General features: G+C 34.0%; 1 pseudogene; it reads left to right on the forward strand.

Moving 5' to 3' along the window:
- Nucleotides 1–341: 341 nt before the first annotated feature.
- LOC129644460 (small ubiquitin-related modifier 2-like) lies at nucleotides 342–669 on the forward strand (annotated as a pseudogene).
- The last annotated feature ends 6,918 nt before the right edge of the window (nucleotides 670–7,587 follow it).

Genomic DNA, 7,587 nt, shown 5'->3' on the forward strand with positions numbered 1-7,587 from the left:
ATGTAAATCATAGTTATGAAGGAATATACAAAGAGGGAAGACCCAGACATGACCCAGAGAGTGGGGTTATCAGTCAGAGACTTTAAATAAAGATAAAATAAAATAAAAAAATAAAAGGCTAAGGGCTCTAGTAGAAGTAGGCAACATGAGAAAGAGATGGGGATTCTGACAGAGATATGAATAATATATTAAACAAAAGGCTACTGATGCTTTCAGAAAAAAGTCAATATCATAAATACACAGCTCATTAAGTGAATTTAACAGCAGACTGGAGTCAGAAAAGTATCCTTGAAGAAAGATAAATAGGACATCTCATTAGGTAAGGACCTGGTACCCGTTTCATGAAACAGCAACTGAAAAGGATTCAGCACTCACCAGGGCCTGAAGAAAAGCCCAAGGAAGGAGTTAAGATTGAGAACAATGATATGGTAACTTGAAGCTGGCTGGACTGGATGGTTCTTTGGTGCACTTCAAGATTAAGAGGCATACAGCACTTAGCAAACTAACAAAGCCTATTGTGAATGACATGGTTTGTCAGTGAGGCAGACTAGATTCCAGACTGCTAGGTAACCAATCGATGAAACAGATGTACCTGCTTTATACCAGCTGGAAATGAAAGATGAAGGTGCAATTGATGTGTTCTGGCAGCAGACAGGAGATGCCTACTGAAAGGGGAATATCCTGCTGTTGCTGCTGCTAAGTCGCTTCAGTCGTGTCCAACTCTGTGCGACCCCATAGACGGCAGCCCACCAGGCTCCCTGGTCCCCAGGATTCTCCAGGCAAAAACACTGGAGTGGGTTGCCATTGCCTTCTCCAATGCATGAAAGTGAAAAGTGAAAGTGAAGTCGCTCAGTTGTGTCCGACTCTTCATGACCCCATGGACTGCAGCCTACCAGGCTCCTCCATCCATGGATTTTCCAGGCAAGAGTACTGGAGTGGGGTGCCACTGTACTCTAGACAACATTGTTCACAATTAGAAAACCCAAGTTGGTCCTACCACATCCTAACTACTGCAAAATATTTTTCTCTATGCTTTCATTTTCCTCTTCCCCATTCTTTTATTGTACATAGTTACTGGTGTATATACTCAAGCATACTGCACTAAAAAAAAAAAAAAGTAAATGGCCAGTGTTATGCTTTGATCAACACCAAATGGAGATGGGATGGGGGAAATACTAGTTCTGTGAAAATACCCACATTTCTCCATTAGTGGCATGTTCATTCAGCTCTTATCTTTATATTCCAGTAAGTTATTTCATACTCACTGTTCAACCAAAAAGGAATAACATAAAAATCCTTATACATTTGGCTCAGTTGGGGAATTTTAATGCTCTTCCTTTATCATTGTAAAATCAAGAATAATATTATACATTTTTTGTATATAGAGCAATCTGCCTTTAAACAGAAGTAAATTAGCCTGAAATAAAAGAATCATAGTTTTCCCTTCATGTCAAGCATCTTGTATTCCCCAACTAGGAATTGAATCCAGGCCCCCCAGCAATGAAAACAGAAAGTCCTAACCACTGGACCACCAGCATATAGCCAAGCATCTTGCTGTTTAAATACACTTCTTGCTTAAGATGGAAAAAAAAAAAAAAAAGTCAGTAGAAAGTATTCAAACTGAGGCAAAAATAGTGAAAAAAGAGAGAAGTGCTTGAGATCTGTGGGACAACATCAAGCCTACCACGAGTGTAGAAAGAGAAGACAGAGAGTAGGGTAGGAAAAAAAATATTTAAAGAAACATGGCAGAGAATGATTGAAAATGACTGAAAGACATTAATTTACATATCTAAGACACTCAGTGAACTCCAGACAGAGTACTATAAAGCAGTACTATAAATACAGTTAAGTTCTTCATAGTCAAATTACTGAAAATAAAATAAATTTTAAAAAAAGCAGCCAGTAACAACAGATACATTAATTACTTGCAATGAAACAACAATATGCATGATGGCTGATTTCAATTAAAAATAATTGTATAATACATTACTGGACAAAGCAATAATACAAATTCTTAAAAAGTCAACCCAAGAGTTTTATATATAGATCTATCTCTCCTCTACAAAAAAAAAGAGGGAGCAAATAAAGTCATTTCAAAGAACAAAACTTGGGGGAATTTGCTTCCAGCAACCCTGTACTATAGGACATGGTAAAAGTAGTTGTTCAAGCTGAAGAGAAATGATACCAGTGGAACCCCAGATCTGTAGGAATGAATAAAGGGTCTGAAAGAGAGTAAACATCTGGGAAAATATAAAACAATTCTCAATCTGCATCTATATTATATCTATCTATGTGTATCTTTAAAAGAATACAGAGCATTTCAGAGAAAAATAATAACATTTAGAATGCATCCGGGATTTTAGCTTATGTGGAACTAAAGTACAAGAAACAAAGTGGTTAAAGGGCAGGAAGAAGGCAAAAAGAAAAACAAACTATACGGTTCAGAGGCGAGCATATTATTTGAAGGTGGGCCACAATGAATCAAGATTCATATTGTAATCTCTAAATATATATGTTCAATAGTCAGTAGCTACATGTCCATATTTAAATTTAGGTAGAAAATAATAACAATAGATAAAATTTAAAACTTACATTCTAAATTGCACTAGCCACATTTCAATTATTAAATAGCTACATACGTCTAGAGTCTACCATATTGGGTTGAACAAGTAGAAATTATTTCCATCATTGAAGAAACATATTTTAGACAGTACTGCTCTAGATAAGCCATTAACATACAACACAAACACAGATATTTGAACATTAAAAATAGGAGTAAAAAATGTGAAGAAATCAGATTTAAACTTAACGATATAACTAATTATATTAAATATCAATAAATTAAAAAGTCCATATAAAAGCCAAAGATAAGATTCTAAAAAGAAAGAAAAACATAATTCTATAGATTTTGCATAAAGACAGAGAAGTTGAAAGTAAATGTGTAAAATTTTATAGCATTCAAACACTAAGATTAAGAAATATTTTTAAGGTTAAACTTTGCTGTGTTAAATACACCATCTAAACACTAAGATTAAGAAAATGGTGACACAGAGAATGGACTTGTGGACACAGCAGGGGAAGGAGAGGGTGGGATGGACTGAGAGCATTGACATATACAGACTACCATGTGTGAAATAGCCAGTGGGCAGTTGCTCTGTAGCACAGGAAATTCACCCTGTGCTCTGTGATGACCTAGAAGGAAGCCTGGTGTGCTGCAGTCCATGGGGTCACAAAGAGTCAGACATGACTGAGTAACTGAACAACCCCAGAGGGGTGGGATGGGGGTGGGTGGGAGGGAGGCTCACGAGGGAGGCGGTATATGTATACCTGTGGCTGTCTCATGTTGATGTATGGCGGAAACCAATACAACATTGTAAAACAATTATCCTCCAATTAAAAATAAATTAAAAAAAAAGAAAACGGTAAATAAAAGAACATTTCATAATTTTAAGGAATTGATTTTTCAGGAAATTGTAACAATTCTAAATGTGTATGCAACCAATAACAGAATTTCAAAATAAATGAAACGAAACCTGACATTAAATGGAGACATAAACCAATCCACATTTGTAGTCAGATATTTCATATACCCATTATCTCATACCTCTATGTATATAATTCCCTAAAACTATACAGTCTTACACGTGCACATGAATCATTTACCAAAAACAGACTATGTAGAAAATCCTAAAATGTTTGGGATTTAACCACTGATTTGTAAGTAACCCATGGATCAAAGAAGAAATCACAAAGGAAATTATAAAATATTACAAAATGAATTAGAAACATAGTATTTACGTTTCTGTTTGATTCAGCTAAAGCTGCACTAGAAGGACATTTATAATAGAAAACATGAATGATTTAAATGATCAAAAACTCTACTTTAGAAGCTAGACAAAAAAATTAAGCTCAAAGTAAACAGAAGAAATAATGAAGACGAGCAGAAATCAATCAAATACGAAACAACAGATGATCAAAATATCAAAAGTAAAATCATTAAAAAGATTAATAAACAAATTTCTAGCAATATTTATGAAGAAAAAAGATGGAAAATTAAAATTACCAACACTAAAAAGGAGGATTTCATTAGAGATTCCACAGAAAATAAAAGAGTAAACAATATTATGTCATTGAATTGTATAAGTTAGATGAAATATTATCAAGTATTTAAGTAAGGAATAATGCCAATTCTACATAAATTATCTCATGAAATGAAGGAGGAAGTTACATTATTTAATCAATATAATTTGATACTAAAACTTGGCTAAGATGATATAAAAAATATAAACCAGTATCAATTATGATCACAGATACAAAATTCTTAAAAAAATAGAAACAAATTGAGTATACATACATACACAGTGATACAGAGTGATGCATCATGAACAGATGTATTTTATCTCAAGTCTGCAAAGGTTGTTCAATATTTTTTCAAAAACCAATTAATATATAATTCACTGTACTAACACAGTAAAGAACAAAAAATATATATGTAATCATTTAAACTGATGCAGAAAACTATAACTGACAAAATTGAATACACATTCTGAATAAAAACTCAGCAAATTAAGAATAGAAGGAAACCTCCTCAACTTAATAATATACATCTAAAATAATCCTACAGCTAACATGATCCCTAATTGCAAAATTTTATATGCTTTCTCCATATTCTCCCAAAGAAGATAAGAACATATTCTCATTATTTTCATTTACTATTTCCTGGACTTTCCCTCCTTTGCAATAAAATAGGAAAAATAAATAAAAGCTTGATGATCTAAAAAAAGAAGAATTAAAACTGTTATGTGCATAAAAATAATTACATATGTGGCAATCCTCTCGACTACAAAAAGGGAGTAGAGCTACTAATTTTGTGAAATTGCAGGATTCAAAGTCAATAACACAGATCAAAAGTATTTGTATCTACAGCAATGAAAAATTAGAAAAACTAATTTTCAATATCATCAAAAATATTAAATATATAGGGGGAAATCTATTGAAAAATATACAAGATCTTGACAAGGAAACTACAAAACATTGGTGAAAAATTTAAAAGGCCCAGATCAATGGGGAGTCATTCCTATGCACATTGACAGAACTTGGTATCTTAAGGATTTTGTTTCTACCTTAACTGATCTATAGATTTATTATAATATGTGTCAAGTTCCCAACAGGCCATTTTGAAAATAATGGCAAGCTGATTCTAAAAGTTGAGCAAAGAATAAGGATCTAGTGTAGCTAAAACAATCTTTTAAAGAAAGTGAGAGAACCTAACACTTTACTTCAAGATTTAATATAAAGCTACAGTTAACAACACAGAGCGAACATGGACTTAAATACATAATATATAGATAGATCAATGGAAAAGAACAGAGTCCAGAAATAGACCCATAGATATAAAGTCAGCTGATCTTCAGATAAAGCATTCAACGGGGGGAAAATTAACAAAATTAACAAATGATGCTGAGACAACTCAACTTTTATACTCCACAAACAAAATATTACTTAGAGATAAATCTTAGACTTAAGCTCATAAAGCACAGAAGAAAAATAAAGAGTAGTTTGTAACCTTGGGAGTAAGCAAAGATGTTTTCAAAAGGGCAACAAATCAGTAGCTCTAAAAGAAAAATGTATAAATAGAAATTCATCAAGGTTAAAATTTACATCTCATTAAAAGAAACATTATTAAGAGACTTAATAAGCAAAAAACAGATTGGGAAAACATTTCCATAACATACATATTTGACAAAGATACATACATCCAGAATACATAGAAAACTCCTATAAAACAATAATAAAAAGGCAACAAACAGTTACAAAATGGGTAATGATTTGAACAGATACTTCATAATGAAGAAATACAAACAACTTATAAGTATATGAAAATGTGTTCAAAATGCTCCTCTACCAAATTGTAAAAGACTGTTCATAGGGACTTTTGTACTCATAATTACACAAACATCCTTCTATAGGAGAATGAATAAACAAAATGTTATTACCATGAAATATAATTGTTCTACATAATATAAAAGGGGAAACTACTGATAAACACAATATCATGAATAAATTTCAAGAACATTGTGAGAAGTCAAAGAAACCAGACACAGAAATATATTGACTTATTTAATTTGTATAATTTCTATGAAAATATAAATATAATCTATGGAAACAGACATTAGAAAGTAGTCACTTGTGTGGGTGCGTAGAATGAATGGGAGGTTGGCCATCAAATAGCATGAGGAAATTTTCTAGGATAGTGTAAATGAAATGATAAAGAAAAAGAATAAGTGAGCCACAGACTAGGAAAAAGTTTTCATAATATGCATTACTGACAAAGCACTCATATATAAAATAGTGTCCATCTGGTCCATTCAGAATAGATGCTCACAGTGTAGTCTGTTCACGGTTATATTGGAGAAGGAAATGGCAACCCACTCCAGTATTCTTGCTTGGAGAATCCCAGGGATAGGGGAGCCTGGTGGGCTGCCGTCTGTGGGGTCACACACAGTTGGACACGACTGATGCGACTTAGCAGCAGCAGCAGCACAGTTATGCACATATAAAATTGCTAAGATTCATCAAACTGAATGCTTAAGTTCATATTACTGTATGTAAGTTACATCTCAAAATATATATACTGACCACCTACCAAGTGCCAGATTCTGAGCAACTCACTGGAGACATAGTAATGAACAAGATTCTGCTCTTATAAAACTAAAATATCCAATAAGTAGCCTTTTTTAGGTTATTCAAGGACTTAGAACTCAACTACATCCTTCTATTTATTGTCAACATAAGCAACTATTTTTTTTTTCTCAATACATAATATACTGAAAATGTGCTACATAAAGAAATCAGGAGTTCGGAGTTTTACTTACATTTCTGTCACTGACTAGTTTTATGATTCTGGGCTGCCTTTTTATCACTAAATATCCTGATCTGCAAAGCAAGCATTATGAGTCCAATATCCTTTTAAGTCCTAGATTTTTACTGACTTTTATTTTTGTTCAGTTCATTTCAGTCGGTCAGTGGTGTCCAACTCTTTGCGACCCCATGAATCGCAGCACGCCAGGCCTCCCTGTCCATCGCCAACTCCCGGAGTTCACTCAGACTCACGTCCATAGAGTCAGTGATGCCATCCAGCCATCTCATCCTCTGTCATCCCCTTCTCCTCCTGCCCCCAATCCCTCCCAGCATCAGGGTCTTTTCCTATGAGTCAACTCTTCGCATGAGGTGGCCAAAGTATTGAAGTTTCAGCTTCAGCATCAGTCCTTCCAATGAACACCCAGGACTGATCTCCTTCACAATGGACTTGTTGGATCTCCTTGCAGTCCAAGGGACTCTCAAGAGTCTTCTCCAACACCACAGTTCAAAAGCATCAATTCTTTGGCACTCAGCTTTCTTCACAGTCCAACTCTCATATTCATACATGACCACTGGAAAAACCATAGCCTTGACTAGATGGACATTTGTTGCCAAAGTAATGTCTCTGCTTTTCAATATGCTATCTAGGTTGGTCATAACTTTACTTCCAAGGAGTAATGATGATATCATCTATTTACCACGAAGCTACAAATGTGAAGGGGAAAC

Source organism: Bubalus kerabau, chromosome 2, assembly GCF_029407905.1.
Source record: "Bubalus kerabau isolate K-KA32 ecotype Philippines breed swamp buffalo chromosome 2, PCC_UOA_SB_1v2, whole genome shotgun sequence".
Classification (NCBI taxonomy): Eukaryota; Metazoa; Chordata; class Mammalia; order Artiodactyla; family Bovidae; genus Bubalus; species Bubalus kerabau.